Source organism: Artibeus jamaicensis, unplaced genomic scaffold (genome assembly GCF_021234435.1).
Source record: "Artibeus jamaicensis isolate MK-2021 breed Jamaican fruit bat unplaced genomic scaffold, CSHL_Jam_final contig_466, whole genome shotgun sequence".
Taxonomy (NCBI): Eukaryota; Metazoa; Chordata; class Mammalia; order Chiroptera; family Phyllostomidae; genus Artibeus; species Artibeus jamaicensis.
The window spans coordinates 21,540,376-21,563,737 of NW_026521844.1; the positions used below are offsets into that span (position 1 = coordinate 21,540,376).

Here is a 23,362-nt window from a genome sequence, read left to right on the forward strand (position 1 = left end):
GAGGGAACTTCTAAACAGGTGGCTGGCGAGGCAGGTATCGTTTATTTTCCTTGCTTTGTTTGAGAAGTAGACTCTGGCCGTCGCCCAGGAGTTCGTTTCGTCCTGGAGATCGAGCAGTCTCCGTCCTCCTCGCGGAGACGGCAGAGCCCCCTTCAGCTCGGGGCTGACCGAATCGGGCCCCCCAGGAAGGGCGCAGGGAGGCGAGGAGAAGCGGGCTCCTTTTAAATGACCGGCAGTACTGAGAAAAACAATAAAAAACTTAATGAAAAAATATCAAACTACACCAGTGTGATTGTTGTCTGCGAAATCCTAGGAAATAGTGTGCTGTTTGACAACATTTTTCATCGTCCATCTTTTTCTTTTAAGGTGTAAATTCCCTGTAAAATGATTACCTCTAGTAATTTTGCAAGTGCTAATCCACTTTTTGTGTCCTTGGTTTTCTCTTACAAAATGGGGGTAGGGTGTGAGGGCAGAGGAAGTCTGAACAAGTGTGTCTTTTTGAAACAATTTTTGGAGGGCCCATGAATTACAAATGACTTTAAAGTTCAAAAATTCAACAATATTATAATAGGATTCATGTTTAAAACTTCTTATGCTATTTTGGTGGGTCTGATTCATTTGGTTACTTACCTATTTTCACTCTTTTCTGGAGCTATGAAGATTATATTTGGAAAGACTGGAATATATATAGGTTTCATTCATCCTTCCTAAAACTTGGACTTCCGGTTATTCATCACTCGAATAAATGCGAAATAAAACTGTTTTAAAAGAACTAGTTAGATAATTTAACTATATGTGAGATATTACAATGTATGTATACTTTTGAAATGGAACCAGCCATGAGATCTCGTGTTTTTGCCTGTATTCAATTCAGAATATTATTTAAACGTTTTTTAACCACATTTATAAGTGATAAAAGATTCCAAGCCACTATGTTATAAACTAACAGTCAGTTGATGCTGATGCTTTATGTTTGAAAATACGAATTTCAGGAGGCCAATAGAGATGTCAATTTTCCTTTTCTACATTAAATATGCATTGATTGTAACTTGAATATCTTTCCTACATGTAAAACATTTTAAAGTATGTATGGCGTGTAATGAAGACAGGACAATTCCTCACGGTAAAATAGTAAATATATTCACTTTACATGTAAAGCCAGTTTCCCAAATAGTAACAGATCCAAACAGAATTGATTACATATGTGGTTGGGCAGCATACGTTTTTGCAAGATCATGAGATTTAGAAGACTTAGTTCTAAGCAGCCTCAGTAAGATCACTAAGAACTTTTTAATTTAGCATTATTATCTGAAAAAAGTGGAAATAAGGATAGCTCCAGCCTGGTCCTCGTATCTTATTTAATCTTAGATTTAACATGTGATCCTGTAAAAACAATTGCATTTTATTTATGCATGCATCTTTATGGAGTGGAATAATTGGTTATATTGGGGAACTGTCATTCTAGGGGAATTCTTTTTAAAATGATGTGGTCAGCATAGTGAAGGAATGATGAATTCTGCTGAGGATCTATGTTAGTCTCCATGAGTATGAAAGCCTTTAGGAGTTCAAAAGGGAGCCCGACATGGCATCTAATGGAAAGAAACAGTATCTTTGGATATTTTACTGGAAGAATGTATTTGAATTAAAATAAGATGTGGGTATAAAAAAGCAGGTTTTTTAAAACAAAAATAAGTAACCTACAACTCAATTCAATCCTACCTAGCATTGCTCATATTCAGATTTCCTACCTAGATATTTATATTATACCTCTTCTCTGACTCTACTTCAACATGAGTTCATCTGTTCATGACCAGATATAATTCATTGGCTTCTAAGGAAGGTGCAAATTCTATTCTCTGAGTTAGAAAGGGACATCCAGGGAGTACTTATACTTCTGTTCCCTTAATGTCAATGAAATATTTTAAAACAAAGAAACTTTCCTTTGTACAACTTAGCTTATGAAATTGCTACCTTTATGACATATTATTTTCATTGTATAATGCTATGAATTCCATGCCGGAATATTTTTAATGCTATTAAATGTTGCAGGGAATTTGCATTTCTTAGGGAGCCGATCAGAAAGACACTGAATCTGCAAAGACAATCTCTCTTGCTGAAATAATCTTTCTTGTTTATACATAAGCTTCTAGTACCTTCCTACCCCCTCTACTCATTACTGTTTATAGAAATGAGAGCATTGCAGTTGGTGTCACTGATTGCCCACGTTGTTGCTTCAATGAAGCCAGCTGGGATTCGATTGCATGGTCTTTAAATAAAACTTAGTGGCACAAAATCACTCTCTCTCTCTCTCTCTTTTTTTGAGGGGAGAGGGGTTGTTGCTGCTAGCTGGATCATTCTCTAAGGCACTAATTATTCGCTTAACTTGGAAGAACTTGAGAATAGTGAATCATAGGCTCAGTGTCTGACCTCAGCACTGAGGAACTTGTGGGTAGGTAGCATAGGTAAAGTCTTCAGGAAGCCATTCTCAAAGTGACAGCGAAACCCCCCTGCCCGTAACCCATTTTAGCATCTGTAAGTAATTCATTGACTAGAGACAGCAGATGCGCGTGTGGTTCCGGATACTCAAAGGCTGAAGCAGGAAGATGAATTGAGACCAGGCATTCTAGGCAGCAATGTTCTCTGCCAGCCTGGTGACAGCTCTGTGTTCACAGGCACCATGGGGATGACCTGAACTTGTTGAGAAATAGAATGAGAAGATGGTGTTGCATTTTCTAAAACTGCCACATATGGAAAATGGAGGCTATCAGTCACTTCTTTGGCCTTTTGGCTTCCTAACTTGAACAAGGAATTGACTTCTATTTGTATGATTAGAAAGGCTTGACAAGATAGTCCCTCTGAAAACAGAGGAGATTCTATGACAAGGGAAAATTCTAATTTCTAGCCTAGTAAGCAAAAATTACTAACACTTCACCCCCTCCAAAAAGGTATCTATCTAGTTAAAGAATGCTAAGGTTCAGCTTCTTTGGCTATCCTATTGCTTAATTTGTTTAGCTTTGGAAAAGCAAAGAAATTATAGAATGTCACTTCATTTATATATTTATTCACCTAGTATTTACTGAGACCCACCATGTGCCAAGCCATGGGCCTGGCCTACATGAACTTGGTTCTAAAACAACTTGTTATTTGATAAGGGAGATAATATGTGAACACAACAAATCCCAATTAAGGTGTTAATGGTGTCTATAGTGTGTCATTCTTAGCATTGCCATTATTCTAGAATGGACTGCTGTATTTGGAGCTCAGTATGTTTTTTGTTTTTGTTACCTTGTCTGATGATTACTTTTGGCTTCTGTGATTGCATGTGCTCAGTTCAAGTTATGGTTGAGTAGATTGGTTGTTAACGCATCTTCATCACTCTCAGCTGGAGATAGTTTAGTTGTAGTTGCCTTGGGCTAACTAGCACTCGATGGTTGACCATGTGATACTGTTTTTCCAAATGCAATATTATGGATTTCATTACCTTAGCTGGAAATGGGCATTCATGGAGTTGGAATTTGTAGGGCACTATGAAGAACAGAAGATCAAATATATGTATCGTATTGACCAAAAAATTCATTTGTTTTTTCCCATACAATGGCTCCAATAGTGCTTAGTTGTTTTTAACTTCATTGAAAACAATTTTGTCAGATTGTGACAGCTGTCATACCAGTGTGCATTTAAAAAAAAACAACATTGGTGAATTTTTGTGTAGCAATATGGAAGAAAATATACAACATTTTCAGCACATTATGCTGCATTATTTCAAGAAAGGTAAAAACACAACTGAAAGGCAAAAAGATTCGTGCAGTGTATGGTGAAGGTGGAATGACTGATCACATGTGTCAGCAGTGCTTGCAAAGTTTCTAGCTGGAGATTTCTCACTGGAAGATACTCCACGGTCAGTAGACTAGTTGAAGTTGACAGTGATCGAACTGAGACATTAATTGAGACCAATCAGTGTTATACCATGCTGGAGATAGCTGACAAACTCAAAATATCCAAATCAATAGTTATTGGTGAAACTGAAAAATATCTTTTATTTTATGGAAAAAATTATACAGACTTTTTGTCCAACCCATTGTTTATTTTTAAGAACAATGTACAGAAATGACCAGTTATTAACATAACAAGTGCTAATATACTTAAGACTCAGAATGAACAAATTAACTTTATGCCATATTCCTTTCAGGTATTTTTAAAGTAAAGAAGTCCAACCTTACTGATTAAATTAAGGTCACTTGGAGCTGCTCCCAGCTATATTCCAGAGGCCCTTTCTCCTCAGGTGTGACACCTATAAAGACTTTGACAAGTGTCACTTCAGTCCGTGTGTTTATATTCTTAACACATGTCATATGTAACATCGTTTTGGGTGTTTCTAAAATTATATAAATGGCAGGGAGAGCAACTGTAATAGAACAACAATAAAAATTATATAAATGGTTTTGAACTGTAACTATCTCTCTGCATCTTATTTTTTACTGAACTTTATGTTTTTGAAATTCATCCCTATGAATACAAATATGTGAAGTTCAGAAACTTCCACCTGCGATGAGGTAGTCCGTTGTAGTCTGTTGTAGTGGCTGAGAGTGTGGACTGTGGTGCCAGGTTGTCAGGGTTCAACTTGACTGTGAGACTTGCCAGTATGTGACCTTCTTGGACAAGTTCCTTAACCATCCCCCTCCCAGGGCCTCAATTTCCTCTTTTGCAAAAAGGTAATAACAATAGCACCTGCCTTACGGGGACTGTGATGAAGAGTAAAGTGAATTAATGTATGTGACGCTTGTAGAATGCTGTCTGACAGGAACTGCCATGTATGTAATTATATCTGCATGTTCACTTAGGGATGTATGCTGATCTGTAACAGGAGGAGCAGCCTTGTTTGGCTAATACTCCCTGATTTTTCACATCCAGCATCATGCTGACTAGAAGAAAAACCTCTGTGTACAGGGTTGGATTGCTGTCAGCAGCCATTGGGCATTGAACGGGGCAGAAGGAAAAGTAACCTGAGCTGGGGAGGTTAGTGAGTCGATAGGAAACAAATGTCTTTTGACCCAGGCTGTTGCACAGTGGACAGGAGTGACAGGAATTTGCACAACTGCTGAAGAATTGCCTATTTGGGGGTCTGGTTTTGTTGTATCATGAGTCCCCAGAGACAACTGAGAATGGTCTGAAGTCCAATCTGTTTTTCTTTAATTGTATGCAACACCTTTTTTCCCCTTCTCTTGGGAATTATAAATAGGTGCACTCTGTCATCTCACCTTTTGAGTTGAGAGGGAGTGATTCTTAGCCGAGCTGGAACTATACTGAATGCATAAGACTGAAGCACATCCCTGGGGAGGTTTAAGAGGAAAATAAATGAAAGAGAATGGGCGGAGCTGAGATTGTCCAGTGACTTCAGCTCTATGTCAGCTCTGTTTTCCAAGCCACCTGATCCTCCTTAGCAGGTTCCTTACAGCTGAGAATAGCCAGCGTTCTCAGAAAGATGGAAGTGATTTTCGAAGGCAGACATTAAAACTGAGCTAAGGCTCCGTTTTGATTAATCTCTCTACCTCATGAAGCTTTTGAGCATAATCAAATTTCAGCAAATCTGATGAATTTTGTTGTCATTATCACCACATAGACAGTAAGAAGCAAACATGAGACCGGTGCTATAATCTTCTAGGGAGGGGAGGCCAATGATCATATTATGTGTGCAGTGTAAGTGATGCAGATGTTGACTCATAATCTTGTACTTGGGCGCTAGCAACAACTGTAGGGATCGAATACAAGCTTTTATTTGGCAGATGAAGACACTGCGGCCCAGCTAGCTTGAGGCAGCTGTTCAAACCCTATGTCTGTGTAAAGTGGCTGGATCTTCAAATCCAGGATTTTTAACTCGTAGTGTATTTGGGATTTGGACTCTAATGATGGAGATTGGAATCTGGTTCTTTCATTCACTCCATGCATGACCTTAGATAACTTTCTTAACCTCTGTAAATCTCAAAATTATCATCTATAAAGTGGTTATAATCATCCTTACTCCATCAAATCATTGTTTGAAGTCTAAATAGTGGAAGTGTAAAGTGGCAACGCCTAAAATGCATGATACAGATACAACTTATTTATTGTTATTGTTATGTTTGATGCATTTATGAAACAAGACTATATCAGACAAAATAAAGCTCCATTTTATATTGTCTTGAAGAGGGAGTTATTGGCAAAAGTAAGATTTAGCAACATGTAATTTATTGCTTCTTTAGAATATATCTTCCAATAGCTATGACATCTTGTTGCATATAAATTTTTCTGTTCTGCATTGCTGTGATAAAGAAAGCTGCTTCTATTGATAATGTAGAAACTTTTCTGTCTGTATTGTGAATTGGGACAACACAACAGAGCTTAGGGCATTTTGTTTATTTAAGTTTACTTTAAACTCTTTTATTGATGACTAATAACCCGAATATTGCAAAGGCTGTGATAATGGAATCCAATATCTAGACCTTATAATCATTGTCTTTGATTATGTTGTTGGGTGTTGTTGATCTGGGTTTCAAACTCATTTTCACCATGGGCCACATCAGCCTGGTGGTTACGTTCAGGGGGCCAAATGTAATTTCATCTCCTTAACAGTTGAAGAGTAGTTACATTTACACAGTCCTAAAATTATCTGGGCCCTTTGAAGGCAACTGCAAGGCCAGCGTGGCCCCCAGTGAAAATGAGTTTGACAGCCCAGATCTAGACTACGTAACTTCTGTTATTGAGAACTAGATGGCTCTAGTCCTCAGTCAATAGTGAAAAGTAGATACTATATCAGGGTATAAAGAACAAATAAACTACTTTTAGGTATAGTAACCCCTTTAATAAATAGCAGCTTCTAATAAAAAACAACTTAGCACAGATAGCAGGAAATGGAAGCATCCGTGTGAGCACTAGTGATCAGACCTAGTCTAGGTACAACTAAATTCCTATATGTGTTTGGCATTGGGAATATAAAGATAAATTAACTCCTGCCCCAAGGAGTTCACAGTATGGCTTGAAAGCAAAGATCTAAATAAGGAAAATACATCCTTGAGGGTAGGTGCTAAACTAGAGGTAGGAAAATATTATCTTAAAAGCAGAGAAAAATGAGAGAAGTTCCCTCTGGTGATGGTGATGTGTGTGTGTGTGTGTGTACTCAGGGAAGCTTGTCTTGGAAGTCTACTAGGGAAGATGTCGCCCCAGATGCCTGTTTATTCTGTTAAAGAATAAATAGGCAATCAACTTGCATAGAAAATGAGGCAGGGCATGTTGTATAAAGAGGAAAACCAGCCCCAAGGCATGGGACCACAAAAGAACATGCATTTCAAGCTAAATTTTCTCATTTCTTCCTTTATTTCTTCACTCACTTATCAGTGGCCTACTCTTTGCATAGCACTATTCTAATGGCTGGGGTATTCAGTGGTAAACAAAACCACGTCTATTTTTAAGAGCTTACTTTCTAGTGCATAAGTAAAACAATAAATAAATAAACAACTGGCACTTATGTACTAAAATAAGTGCTGATAAGAGGCATAAATGCATTAAGGAGATAGAGAGTGAAAAGAGGAGCTTTTTGGAGAGTGCAGTCTTCTCTGAGGGAACGGCGTTTCCCCCAAAGACCAAAGGAAGTGAGGAGCAAAGGAACAGAGGGAAACCTTGCTGAAGCTGGAAGGAACAGTGAGTGCAAAGGTCCTGAGGCAGGACTCTGCTTGGCATATTTAAAGAGGAGCAAGGAGGACTGTGTGGTAAAAGTAAAGTGAGAAAAAATGTAGAGAAGGGAATTGTTTATAGTCCTGTATCCCTTTGGTAAATTCTTTGGAATTTATTTTGAGGGTTATGGGAAGTCATGGAATGGTTTTGAACAGCGGTGTGATAAGCTACTTACTATTTAAGTAGACCACTCTGCTGTAGAATGAAAAGAAACTGTATCAGGAAGACTATTTAGGAGGTTGTTACAATATTTCTGATGAGCAGCTTGGAATAGAATCATAATAGGTGGGTCTGAGATATATCTTGAGGTAGAGCTGACAGGATATGCTAACTTAGAGGAAGACAGACATCAAAGGTGACTCAAGTAACTAGGCCTGAGCAACTAGGTGAAGAGGGATGTTTTTTGTTAAGTTGGGAACCAAGGATGGATAGAGTTCCCTTGGGGGGATAAACTCAACTGTTGTGTTTTGCATATGTTATATTTGACATAGAATAGAGATATTGGATGGAAAGCTAAAGGTCTGGAGTTAGAAGAGACAAGGTCCAGAGATACAAATGTGTGGCTCATCAGTGTGTAGATGGTATTTCAAATTCCAGAACTAGATGTAGTCATAAGGAGTTAGTGTTGATGTGGAATAGAAGAGATATAATGAATAGTCCTGAAATACTCCTTATATTTAGCCATCAGGAGCTAAACCCTGTCCAAGAGGCTCCAAAGGAATAGCTTGATTAGCAGAGGAAATTCAGGAGACTGTGTGAATAGCAGTTAAGTGAAGAAAATGGCAAGAAACTATTATCAAAGAAAATGACCAGCTGGGTCACATGCTAATGAGATGTCAGTCAAATGCAGAGTGAGCGTGGATCTTTCATTGGAAATGTGGAGGTTATCCCTAACCTACAGGGAGCAGAGGAAGTCTTTCTAGGAGTTTTGCAATAAAGTTGTGTGGAGAAATGATAGAATGTGGGATCATGGTTGCATTGTTTTTATGAAAAATGTTGTGGTACATTCACAGGCTGATGAGAATGATTGCCTAGGAAAGTGAAGCTGTGTCTGAAAGGGCCCTTGTGCTTATACTTTTCAACCCCCCCCCCCCCATTAGAGGGTGTAGCTGGATTTAGGAATGTCTGTTTTAGGCCATGGTGGTGAGAGTCCATTGGCTTGAGTTTGCAGAAGACATGGCTATAAATTTTGACTTTTTATAAATATTTAATCTCTTAGCTTTGGCCTTTTCTTTCCTTTTCCTTTTTTCCTTCCTTTCTTTTTTTCCTTTTTTCTTCCTTCCTTCTCTTTTTTTTCCTGTATTTTCCCTCCTATTAGCATTTGTGACTGATGCTGCTAATAGTTTTCAGAGCTCATGTGGTTTTCCCGGGGGATATTAATGGAAGTGTCTGGCTGTTACTATTTGTGATTAGAAACACTTTTATTAATATTTTAGGCAAACAGTTATCCATTGAAGAAGTGATGGGTCATGTGTTTTCTGCTCTTGTATGAATATACAGAAATAGCCATGAATTTGCCAGATCAAGCTCCAACATGTTCAAACAATTAAGTCAAAGGGGCTGATTAATATTTACACCTAATGTATAGAGTCTTAGAACCAGACTAGGTGCCCAGACACCTGATTATTTAGGGAGGATAATACTGTGAAGGGGGACTGAATCTGGAATTCAAAGGCTTGGGTTACAGTTTGGGTTCTGTAATTTACAGAGTCTTTGAATTTTGACAAGTTTTGTATGTTTGTATGAAAGTAAACATGTTAATCTTTCCCTACTTTCACCCTGGACTTATGAATACCAAATAAGTGAAAACATATTTCATGATTAGTAATGACTAGCAAATACATAGTTGTTGATATGAATTGTGAAAAATGAATTTTGTAAACATGGTTTCATATTACATGACATAAGTATCTTGGAAAGATGCCTGTTCATACTCCACCATCATTTGTGGTACAATGTTAGGCTGATTGATTAAACTGTATACATATATACATTATATATATATATATATATATATATATATATATATATATATATATATACACATAACCATATAAATGCATATGTAGGTGTCTAACTTTGTCCACCTCAGGTGAGTATAACTTTTTTATTATCATTAATGAGACTATACTGAGACTATAGGAATTACACGTTAACCCAGACCCCCAAATTCTTCCTACAATGGTTTCAAAAGCAGATAAGCCCCAGAGCTTCACTGGTACCTTTCTCTGTGCTATAGCTATGTTTCAATCTGTGTCCCCCAAATTATGGGAAAAATTACAAATGAGAAAGGAAATAGAAAGATAGAGCGGGTTGTACCATTGTACTCCACGCTAGTCACTAGATGTTTGGAAGTGGGAAGGAGGATACTGTATCTGGTCTTGGGTGTCATGCTTCCCAAGAGATATCACTACACAATAATACAGATGGGAGATGATAACCAGAATATTAACAGGACTTGAAGTCATGACTTGTAAAGATTAGGCAAAGGCCATAAAGATTTTTAGCCTAGAGAAGATTGCAGTGGGATATGATATTCTGTTGTTTTCAAGGAAGTGGACTTTGGTTTGGTGGATTGAGTTTGGAAGGCAGCTCTGGGATGAACAGGGAGTGCCGTGACTGCGATCGTAGAGACCACACGTGAATATTTTGCCTGCTGATGAGCTTTCAGTTATTGTAAGTGTACAAGCAGACACTTTGTGACTGTACAGATATTGCAGCAGGATGTGAACCTCTGATATGAAGCAGGGATAGATGACTTTTTCTAGCTCCAGCACTTTGTGTCAAGTCTAAAACTTCATGTGAGAAAGAGCTAGTTCATTTTCTGAGCTCTGATAGAGGCCCGGAGAACACAGGAAGGCACAGATTCAAGAAGTGGTTGGTTGTGCTAAGCAGTAGGAAGGATTCTGAGTTTAGTTTAGAAGGTGGCAAGGGTACAGTACTTGCCATTTCCATCCCCAAGTCCTCAGGTGAATCCCTGGGTGTGTATTGTCATTGTCTTGTGACCCCGGCGGTCAGGATAGTGTTACCTGAGTGTGCTTGATCTCTTCTAAATGACAGAAAAAAATGTCAGCCTCTGGGGCTTCTTTAGATCCTTCTTTATGGGGTAAAATTCACTGTAGAATAATAAAGCCCTTAAACACACAGCTCTGAAGAAGTAGGTATATTGGGTGGAAGAAGCATGAATTTACTGTATGGTCCACCTGGTTAATGATAAGTCTATTTGACATATTTAACAGCTAACTGTGCTCCTAATGCAGAGTTAATGTTTTATACTTTGACTCATGGATCGATGTTGTTGGAGGGAAGCTTGGGGAAATTTAGTCCTTTTACAGAAGAACAAGCTAGATTCGAGGAGGAAATCTGTTTAAAGGCACACAGGCCCGGAACTGAGACCAAGAACCGCAGTGAGGGGCACAGCCTGGTTTCCCACACTGCCGAGATCTCCTGAAGCAGTTATTCCTCTGATCGCACAGTAACATGAGCATTTTCTATTTTTCCTGGATTAATTTAATATTACAGTTTTATCACTTTTTATCTTTTGAATTCTATTATGAATTAAGGTAATTTTTTGGAACTGACTCATAGGGAAGTGTCACTAAGGAGACTTCCATACCTACTGATAGGTGCAAATATTAACTAAGTCGCAAATATTAACCAAGACAGTAGCTTCCAAACTCTAGACATTCATGTACCTTCTGTATAATTTTGCTGTATCTTTGTGCTCCTTAAATTGTTTTTTAATTTAAATTAACATATTAAAAATTAACTTAGTCTTGACCTAGCAATTATATCTTTAAGAGCTCATGTTTAACTTTCTGGGGTTTTAATTTTATATTTATTTATTTATGTATTTATTTTGGAAATCCTGTTTTTTTAACATTAAAATAGTAATTTTACTATAACCCTAATTTCTCAAGGTTTTATTTGGGTGTCACCACAGTCATTTGCATACCACACTTTGGGAAATACAAAAATGTATCTATTTCAACAAATTCTCTGCTGATGTAATGAGTGATAGTCATTTCTTCCTCTCCAACCTTCACATTTTGCTACTAATATCTCACTAATTTCAGAGGAAGAACACTAAATCCTACCCTTGTGTGTATGTGTGTGGGGTGTATTTTTTCTCTCCCCCCCCCCATGGGAGTGGAGAAAGTAGGAAGGGAAAAACTTAGAAACAATTTGTTAGGAAATGAATGAATCAGGTTGCATTCATGTATTAACTAATGCTAAGTATCCTCTGACTAGAAAACATGATTAAACGTATGAAATAAGTGCATTTTTCCTGTTCACATATTGGTCCGTTGTTTACCAATTCTGATTAGAGATGTAAGATGAAATAAAGGCTGTGGCACCACCCGGAGTTCCCCGGGAACATGAATAAACACAGTGACATGGTCCCATTTTAGACACTGGAGTCTGTGTTGTGATGCTTTTGTGTGATGCCTTTATGTGATAGACGACACACCTGTCTAGCTGTAGCTGATGCTTAGGATGGTCTGTCTCATAGACCTGCTTTGTGTGCTTGAGCTCATTTTACCAATGGAGACACCCAGAGAGGGAGGGACAAAAGTAGGTTTACAGTGGTGAGTGCATAAAACACAGTTCATTCCTGTATTATTACATTTCCTAAGTACTGTATTATTTGCCGTATGAACAACAGTAGACCTACTCTTGCCCCACCCTGTATTGCTTGAAGGAGAGACAAAAAGCCTTGCTCCCATCTGAGCCAGAATTTTAAATTTTAATAGATTGTGGTTTTCTAAAGTAGGGCTTTCTAACCAGTGTGCATTCGTACTGTCTTCCCGCCCACAGAGCCTTGTTATTTTACTCAAGCGTGGTGCAGTGGCTGTAATGCCAGGACATGGAAAAGGCCAGGGATACGCCTGGAAGACAATGAAGAACAGGGCCTGAGCCTGCACAGTGCTTTGGAGTGCACAGACACTTATGCATATCAACTCTCTTGAGGCACATAGCATTTCTGTGAGGCAAACATCATTTTCCCATATTACAGGTGGGGAAACTTCAGAGCAAAGAGATGAAGTTACCAGCATAAATTCCCATGGCTTGAATGATTGGCAAGGGAAGATTTACAAGTGAAGGTGTTGCATTTTTAATCCAGCGAATCTTAAAGAACACTAAACCTGCCTTCAGAATTTCAAATGTTCATATTACTAGATGATGAAAATCCAGAAACAGACACCACATACCAACAACTGATGTACATTCTATTTCAAAGGAAGCCATTTTGAGTGAAAACTTCATTCAGAGACGTGTCCTGACCCAATTTGTGCATTGTAGTGTGAGAATTCAGAGGTAGGATCCTGGTCATCAGGGAGGCCACAGTATTGTGGGGAAGGAGGGCTTATGTATACAAACACTTTAATAGTAAACGGCCTGGGATATGTGTTATGAGGTGTTAACATTCTACAGAGGAATAAGAAAGATGTTAAATTTAAAAGAAGAAGAAACCAGAGAAAGGATTATGGGAGAAATGCAGTTATGTTAATGATTTTTTTGCATGCCTAAACTTTGTTTTGGAAATCTTTTTATTTACGTTCTAGATATAGAGAAGTGCGTGAATAATATATTTGTAGCTTGGTATAATTTCACTAAGAAAGCACACCCATGTAAACATCGTGGAGATCAGACACAGAACGTTACCAGCCCCCAGGTAGCTCTTCTTGTGTTTCCATCCAGTCACTACCTTCCCCAAGAGCAGCAATTATCTTCCTCTGACACTGTAGATTAGGTTGCCAGTTTAAAACTTTAAACGAAGTGACACAGTGTATATTCTTTTATGTCCAGCTGCTTGGTCCAATATTGTGTTTGCAAGATCCATCCACATTCTTGCCTATAACTTTAGTTGTGATTTGCTCATTTCTGCTGCTGTAAATCTAGTGCACATTTGTTATCCACTCCACCGCTGGTGGTCATTGGGTTGTTTCCAGCTTGTGAGCACCACAGATACTGCTGCTGTGAACAGTCTTCTACCTGCCTCTTTGTGAATGCACCTACACATTTCTCTCGGGAATAGTCCTAGGAGTGGATTTTCTGAGTCATGGGCTATGCTTATGCCAACATAGCTTTTGATAAGGAAGAACAAGGATGGCAAAAGACTGCTAATGGAGGAGCCATTCGCAAAGACCCAGGGTGGACCACAGAGAGAATTCAGAGAGTAATGAGCAGTTTGGGTGCCATGACTTACTGTGTATGTACTGTGTTTGAAAGCTCTGGTGGAATGTAGATTTGGAGAGAGAGAAAGGAAAAGGGGAAACATTTTGGAGAAGGCCTAAGCTGTTTTACAGAAAAACAATTGTGTAAGTTAGAGAGGCACCTATCTGAAAGTTATGAAGAGACTTCAGTAGTGTCTCAATCAACTGCACTGATTTTTTCTCAAATACTAAGAAGTCTGGAAGTAGGCACTTTGTTGGATTTCATGCAAAACTCAGCAAAGCCATCCAGGATCGAGGAGCTGTGTTTGCATGGTGGCATCCTTAGCATGTTGCCATTCATCTTCTTAACTTGCTATGTTACAGTGAGGATAGTTACTGTAGCTCCAGATATCAAGGCTAAACTCAAAGCCAAGAGCAAGAGAGTGAAGCCAATCACGTCCATTCTCTTTTATCAGGGGATCAAGGGTTTCCCAAACATCTCCCAAATACTTCCTCCCAAGTCTTACTAGCAAAAGTGGGTGACCCCTTAGCTGAAAGTAAGGCTAGGAATTGGGCATAGTATTATTAAGATTGGCTAATATTAATTACAGTGCATTGGGTCTAAGCCTGTCATTGCCCTGAAGTACACTGGTATTCTCTTAGCAAAGAAGAAAAAGAAATGGGTATTAAATAGACAATTAAATGGGTCTTCCATAGCAATGGTGGTCTCAGAGTGAAGAATAGGTTAGAAGAAAAGGTTTTAGGTAATGTGTAACTTTACATCCACATAAAAAATTGAAAAATTTTAGGGAGAAAATTAACATAGTATTTGACTTGATGATTTGAAACATCTCCAAGGCCTTTTATTATTACTGTTTTTTTGTACTATTTATTTAGGGAGATGATGAGGTAGGAAATTATCAGATGATATCTCTTAGTGAACTTGTCCTAGAAAATTATCAGTTCTATAAAGTGACTTTTTGCCAGCTTTTCTATGATGAAGCGAAACCAAAAGCAGGCAGGCATTATGAGCTGTTGCAATTGCAGCCGAGTGGTGTGAAGAGATTTCTATGATGCATAAATTAAAGCATCCCGTCATGAGGCTAACAGATCCAAAATAGTCCCAATTCGGCCCTTCATGTGACTTTATTTCTATCTGGAGCCTGCAGTTGTTAATTTCTGGCAAATTGTCATGAAATCAGTTGGGTTAGTGCACAGAAGGACAGAGCGTCGGTTCAGATGTCAGAAGAAGGCTCATATGAAGTTCCCTTTGTCATAAGCAAGTCTTAGAGATCAGATCAGTCTATAAGTTCAGTTTCCTCACAATTAATTCCCTACCAGGAGCAAAATGAAGTGCTTGTTTGTAAGGCTCCTAAAACATACATCCGTCTCTAGTGGTCGTTGGTTGATTATTTTGTTGGGTGATATGGTGGCATTATTAATTCAGCAAGGGTTAGAGGTGTCTGCATCGGGTGGGCCTAGAGAACCGGAGCAGAGCACAACCGTGTCATCTCCAGAGGGAGGTTGATGGAGGCGGAGTCAACGGCCAGAGAAGCTTTCATTTTGTGCTGAGGGTGATGGACCTGCTCCACTCAGGTGGTCCTAGGTGTGCATGCAGGCTGGGTTACTGCATTTTCCGGAAACAAACAAACAAACAAACAAACAAACCCCCAGAGATTCAGGAAATCCAGATATTTTAGGTAAAAATCTCAATTTTCATATTTTTTGCAGCTGAAAACAAAACAAGAAACCACGTGTAAGCACTGCCCGGGCTCCTGCTCCTTGTAAGACGGCTTTAGTCCCAGGTGAAGGAGGCGTTGGCACCTCCGGCTATTTTTCCCACTTCAGCCTAACATTTTAAAAATATAAATTAGATCATATTTTTCACTGCTGTACTCCTCAGTGGCTTCCTGTTTCACCAAGAATAAAATAAAAATTCCTAATATGGCTTTCAAGAGCCGGAAGGAGGCTCCCGGTGCTGACTCAGTTTATCCCACTTCTCCTCGTGGTCACTGTTGCTCAGACGCATTACTCCGTTAGTACCTGGGACGTACCACTGCTTTTCTGCATTAGAGGTTTATAACTTCGTGTTCCCTCCTCCAGAACAACTCCCCTTGCTGCCCGGGTCTACTCTCTGTTCAGAGGGATAATTTTTAAATCTAGGGATCGCCTTAAGCCATATGCTCTTCCTAGGTATCATCCAATCTCGACTGATCCTCCCAGTTTCTCCATTTATCGTCACACCCTCTTTACTTCCCCCACACCACACACTGCTGGCAGTTGGAAATTTTAAAAAACAATTACTTGGTCATATGTTAATTTCCTGTCTCACTCGTTTGGTTTTAATCTCTCTGAGGTTACAGAACGCGTCTGTGTGGCTCACCTGTGTGCCCAGCGTCACACACGCAGCAGGCACGCCACACGTGTGAGTGAACGGGTCGTCCCTCAGAGCACTTGGCAGGTGTGTGGCATGCACGTGTTGAATAGGTGCTGAATTCTTCCGACCTCGATCTTCTAGAGCAGTGTGTTTCTCAAGTTTAGGTAAGGTTGGCCCCTCTATTAATGCAAAACTGTACTAATGGCCATCCGGTGCAATGGAAGTTCTTTTTATTACATCTTATAAGCACGCATTTATATGGGTGAACTCTTATTTATAGCTCTTATAAAATTACAAAAGTGTAAAATTTACAAATTATGTTATAAGCAAATCTATACAAAAGCAGTTCAATGCAAATTAATAATATTCACATCATGTTACCGGTGATGTTTTGATGACAAAAAATTGCCTCAGCTCAGATGTAGTCCTATATGTAACGTTTCTCTGCTTTCATTTGGATAATACTTCTGCAGAGGGTGCTGGTTCACATAAGTGTAGTGAACAGAATGAATAGTTTCTTGGTTTTCTTTGGTAATTGAAGGTATTTGAGCTTATTCTTAACCTAATCTCTGCCTGCCAGATATCCTAAAATATTAACTTGGCTTGCATGTGACTCCAAATTTGTTTTTTCCACCTGAAGATAAAGTTAGTGAGCCACTATTACTGGGAACCACCTTGAAGTGCTATATGAACTAACTGCTGGACTGGGGGACAGAGAAATTTTTCATTGCATATTTGCTCTTTATTCTTATTGGCGATAGTTGCTGCAACAATGTATACCTGGAGCTGGGATTTCTTTCTTTTTTTTGATGTTGTGATTTATTTTTTAATATATTTTATTGATTATGCTATTACAGTTGTCCCAGTTTTTCCCCCTTTGTCCACCTCCACCCAGTAACCCCATTTCCTCTGACAGCCCCCCCTCCTTAGCTTATGTCCATGGGTCATATATGTGAGTTCTTTGGCTATTTCATTTCCTATATCATTGTTAATATCCCCTGACTATTCTGTACCTGGCCATTTGTACTTCTTAGTCCCTGCACCTTTTGTTCCATTCTCTAGCTTGCCCTTGCCCACTGATAACCCTCCATATCTATGATTTTGTTTTCATTCTGCTGGTTTGCTTAGGGTTTTTTTTTTTTTTTGGTTCAATTGTTGATAGTTGTGAATTTATTGCTATTTTAATGTACATGGTCTTGATCTTCTTTTTCTTAAATAAGTCCCTTTAACATTGCACATAATAATAGCTTGGTGATGATGAACTCCTTTAGCTTTACATTGTCTCAGAAGCACTTTATCTGCCCTTTGATTCTAAATGATAGGTTTGATGAGTAGACTAACCTTGGTTGTAGGTCCCTGCTTTTTACCACTTTGAATACTTCTTGCCAGTCCCTTCTAGCCAATAAGGTTTCTTTTCAGAAGTCAACTGACAGTCTTATAGGAACTCCTGTGTATGTAACTATAGGGAACTCCTTTGTGGGTGCAGCATCCTCACCGTTCCCTGCAGTGATGAGGTTGGTATGTGATAACGACGAAGTATTAAGCATCTGGGCCCAGAAGAATCCATTAGTGGCAACGCCTAAATCATTCTACCTTCTTCAGGTGGCCTCTCTGGCTCTTCATAGGTGGGCAAATAAAAATACGCTCAGCATGCTCTGAGAATCATTTTCCTGGTCTCTAAGTGTCGACTCTGGGAGACCCCTGGTGTAGTGGGGAGAATGCTTCTGACAGGAGTTGATGGTAAATATGACTTTGCATGGCTTAGACACCAAGGAGATCATCCGGCCCATTTTGCTGAAAAACCCAAGGGTAGATCAGACTTCAAAGTTCAGTGGTATCACTTTCTCATCAAAAACTTGATTTCTCTTCTTTTGCTCAGCTGTCGACAGTGCTGTTGGCTTCACTCTTAGGCTGGTGCCTCCTGTGGGCACAGGCAGGGTGCCGCCTGGAGCAGCCTGGGAGTGCCCCGGGGTGGGCACAGTTCAGTACTGCTGGGTAAGAGTTAAAAATCCCCCTCTGGCCGGAGAATTGCCATTCGTTACCTGTTGTAGACTTAATTTATCTTAAACAAAGGCAGTGGGTAGGATTGCCTGGACGGATAAAGATTGATTAAGATTTACCCCTAGAGCTCGGGGGATAGTGGTAAAACCTATCAAAACAAAGGGTCTGCTGTTCAGTGGATACTGAAAAGGAAAACTAGTGTCTTGTAAATATCAGGATAAATGATATTTTTCACCCACTCAAGCCATTTATGCTTTTTTTAGAAAATTCAAAGAGTTTTTAAAATTTTTGTTTTAACATGCCTTTATATGAAATTTATTTTGGAGACCCCTGATGAAGTATATTACTCAGCAAACCCTAGAGGCCTTTGAAATGAAATTTCTATTATACACAGTATTCTGAGCTGGACATGCAGAGAGTGGGAACTTTCATCTGTCAGCACTGGTTACCTCACTTGGAGGGAGGTTAAATTCAGCGTGTTTTTTCCGGAAATATAAATTAAGCACATGAAGCATTAAACAGTGCCACTCTCTTCCTTGCTTCCAAGATTATATCTAACCAGTTATAATGCCATCTCCTCTGATTACTTTTAAGTGGATATTGGAGTAATTAATCTGTGTTAGCACAACATGTTGACAAAGAAAACACTTTGATCAATCAATAGCAACCGAAAGTGTCAAAAGATAATGCACTTATGTTGATTGGGTTTCCCTTCTAAGTTTCAAAATGTACCGAGCTATCTTCTTGAAGGCAGAGTGCATTAAGGGTCTAAGACTCCCTGTGACTTTGCTGTGTTCCATATTACTAATGATCGGGACTGTGGTTAAGTTTGTGGAGAGTTGAAGGAGACCTCTTAATGTTCCCCCATTGTGAGATACCCATGTTCTGCACTTAGTAATTCCTCCACTCAGTTGGCATCTTTATTTGCGAAATACCTTGCTCTTCTAGTGTGTCTGCACGTAGCAGGTCCGCTTGCTTTGGAACCCCCTTCGAAGACGGGGCCACCTTCTCTGTTCCTCAGCAGGCTCTTCCCACTGGCAAGCACAGCAGTTACATGTCTTTTCTGCAATGAGTGACATTGCAGAAAATTAATCACGGGTTCTCAGTATCTCAATTGTATCTAGAGGAGAATGGATGGAATTTACTGTTGAGATTTGAAGTGATTATACCTCCTGGAATGTTAGGGTCCGATAGTCCTAGTTTTGTGGGAGAAAGAATGGACTTAGTGGGAAACGGTGAGAAGAATGATGAGGTTTCTTTGCAAAGTTTCATGGTTATTCCTTTTCTCTTTATTCTGCCTTTATCATCATCAACATTTAGCATTGTGGTTATTTTCAATGAGTTGTCATTAGATTATTTGATTCCCAATCTTTATCCTCACCCGCATCAGTGCCAGGGTACTGATATCCTCTTTGAAATGATCTTTGTACCATCTGGATGACAATCCAGAAAAACCTTCTCCCTTCTTGTTCCTCATCCAAATTCTGTCTTTTAAAAAAATATTTTATTTTTAGAGAGAGGGGAAGGGAAGGAGAGAAGGAGAGAAACATCAATGTGTGGTTGCCTCTCATGTGTCCCCTACTAGGGACCTGGCCTGCAACCCAGGCATGTGCCCTGACTGGGAATCGAACCAGCGACCCTTTGCTTCACAGGCCCATGCTCAATACACTGAGCTATACCAGCCAAAGCCAAATTCTGTCTTTTAAACCCAGGCTGGCTCCCAGCTATGCTACACACTCTCCCCCAACCCTCCACTGATACTAGATTCCTGAACTTACATGCTGCAGTGTTTAGGGTCCTCACAACCCACAATTTTTATTCTGTAGCCTAACCCACCTTGCTCTTTTTATAAGTATTATGCACCTTAATATTCTGGGGGACAGGGAAAAAGATTTCAGTGCCCAGAACTAGATATGCAGGGCACACTCAATTAAAATGGACTGAATGAGTCAGGCAGCATTACTATGAGAGTATAAAACATGCTTTTGTTTAGCCAGACCAGATAGACACGATTAGTAGGCTGATTCTGTTGGTCTCCCCATTTTGCACCCAACATTGAGGAACAAAGAATGTGTTTGTATTTGTTTTGGTTTATTGAGACAGAAAAGTTTATAGACTTTTAAAAAGAATTATCAGGGTTTTTTGTGGTGAAGAAGAAACTATGTAATGCTTAAGGTCTCCCAGGGTTTTTTCGGTTGGAGAACCGATTACAGACGTTGGCTAAGTCTGCATTACTGACTCCATGTGACTTTGCGGGATGGCACATTACAGTAATGTCTGACACGGGTGGAGACTGGGACCTTGGCCGGGTGGGCACCCGCTCCACTCAGGGACCCATCTTACTGCTCTGTCTCCTGAGATGGCTGCTGCTGTGGCTGAAGGGGTGATAGAGTCTCCTGTGGCCTTGAAAGAGACTTGAAAGTGGGAGCATTCCATCTATTTATTTATAAAAATAATTCCCATTATTTTAAGGAAAACGGGGGAAGGCTCAGACATCTTGCCTGTTCAAAAGAGAATGCACGGCCCGTATCCAGCAGAGAGGAACTGGAAGGAGAGTAGAACTGAACTTGAAAGGTGAACACCTGGGTGTTGGACGGTGCCTTTCACACGGTGCGCCTCTTTTAGGCTTCCCTCTTTTGATCAATGCACACAACGAAGGCTTTATTCTGTTTCATAATGTCTGTTTGACAGGAAAGTGGGCTGAGCAGGTTCTGAGGATAAGCATGGGTAGTCAGAATAAAGATGTATAACATATCCTCAAGACAATGCCACTGAACTGTTGCAGGCTTCCTGGGATATGAGAACATGCTTCTCTGGGGTGTATTCAAGTCAACACTCCTCCTGAAACAGCGACTTTATTCTGAAGAACAACTAATACATACTGTGGTATTAGGGGAAAGCATATATATTTCCTAGTTTTCTAAATTTTTCTTTCCTTTCAGTCCATGTTCAGTTTTCAATTACTTCGAGTATGCTGTCACACAACCTAGTATTTGAAAATATTGCCTCAACACAGGAAAACTGAAAATCATTCATATACAATAAAGATGTTTAGGTATATGATGGGTGCCTTGAATAGTTCCTTTGAAAAGTTTTCCTTAGGAAGTGGTGATGGATGTCAGGATTCATAAAACAAAACCTGCGTATTTATATAATACTTTACATAGAACTTTACATAGAACTTTAACTTTTTTTTTTATCCTCACCTGAGATCATGTGGATTGATTTCAAAGAGAGAGGGGAAGGGAGGGAGGAAGAGGGAGAGAGACACTGATCGGTTGCCTCTCACATGTGCCCAGACGGGAGACCAAACCAGATAAGTATTTTTCCTTTGACACTGAAAGACTATTATGGGATAGGGGAAGGTAGTGTGAGAGCGTGCAGTTTGGAGCGAGGTCAGGATTTGGGTTCACATCTTGGCTGTAGCACTGGCTGCGAGGCCATAGGTAAATCACTTAACCTCTGTTAACAAGACAGGTTTCTCATGTGGAAACGGAGTTAACAGTGGTACCTGCGTCTTGGGCTGTTGTGGTGAGTGAGGGAGACATGCGTGGTGCTTGGACAGCAGTGAGCACTCAGCACATACTTTCTGCGAGAGGTCAGGCAGAGTAGGGACCTGGGTTCAAACGGTCAGAAGGCTCGCCCAGGGTCAGAGGGCTGACGTGGGACTAGGGCCCAGGCCTACTTACTACCCACAAAGGCTGTTTTAATCCCATCAGTTCTTTGCAGAGCTAAGCCAGGGGCATAAAAGTGTTACCTATGGATATCCACATGCAAAAGCAATGATCAGGAATCGAATAAAGTATCTAGTTAAATGATATAAAGTACAATCACCGAGCTCTTGATTAGGATGCACCAAAATGTGTTTGTGGGATCTTTCTATTCTGTCATGAACTTGAAAGATAATTGATCAGATGGCATATAAAACTATTAACATCAATATGTGGATTCAAGTGAAGTTAATTGTTAATTATCCATGCTCAGTTGTCTACTATTAATAATTCTTAGCTGATTTTTCACACTGCATCAAATTATCTTGCACACACTGCTGTGCCAGTCTTGACTCTGCCCCTTTCTCTGCCCCCACCCTCCATCTGAATAGCTGTCATACTTGTAGAGACTTGAAATACAATGTAATTGAGTCGAATGTTTAAAAATAAATATGATTATGTTACATAATCATTGGCTATAAATTATCTTGTACCCTGGTAACAATTTCTGCTATTCTATCACTGTTTCTGTTTGCTCTTCATCTCTGTTAATATGCATAACTAAAAATTGTCTGTAAACTGCAATAGAATTGTCTTTGTTATTCAGAAAACTTTGAGCCAGATAGATTCTGTTTGTGTCTCCAGATCCCTTCTGCACTCTCCTATTTCTGCTTTCTACCTGGGAGGCTAACCTGTGTGAATTCTTCCAGGGGCTCTTGGATACAATGGCTGCCTGTTGGATTTGCCCGGTGGGGATCCTTGCCAGGAGGTAGAAGGGAGAGAGAGTGAAGTCAGAGTATGCATTCTGCTACTTCCTTTTCTATGAAGCCATGTCCAGCTAGCCATGACAGAATGTCACTGCTTGTTTCTGGGCAGCCTGCTTCGCACAACTCTGTCTCCTGGGTTTGAGTCATCCCTGTCTGTTCGTGTCCCTTCAAGCTAGTACAGCTTTGTCGGTGTCAGCCCTGGGTTCCTATAGTCTCCTTGTAGTTCCCCTACACCTTGCTCTCTTTTCTGTAATTAGTCTTTCTGAAAGTAAAACCTTCTCAGATTGAGTGCAAAATAAGAAACAGAATATACGTTTCTTTTTGGATCCAGTCTGATACCAGCCTCAGTAATGCCAAAGCCTTTATTGGACGCTGCCTATGTCTGACTCCAGTCAATCAAGTTACTTCTCCCTCCAGGAGCCATTCAGTGGCCCCGTATTGCCTTCAGAATAAGGTCATTGGCATCTATACAAGTTGCATCTTTTATAAGGGCTTTCTTTGTTTCACTCCTCGGCCTTCTGTGGCCTGATCATTTAAATTAAAGATGAAGGGGAAGGGGTCTTCTCTGGGTGTAGGTTGAAGCCCAGTAAAAACCCGTCTTCAGTCCTCCCTGACTCTGAGTGGGAGCAGACCACTGATTTA

General features: G+C 39.8%; 1 protein-coding gene across 3 annotated transcripts in view; it reads left to right on the plus strand.

Annotated features, from left to right (window-relative positions):
• The window catches only part of FGF12 (fibroblast growth factor 12), a 529,784-nt gene that overhangs the window by 187,695 nt on the left and 318,727 nt on the right, over positions 1–23,362 (plus strand). The window lies entirely within an intron of this gene.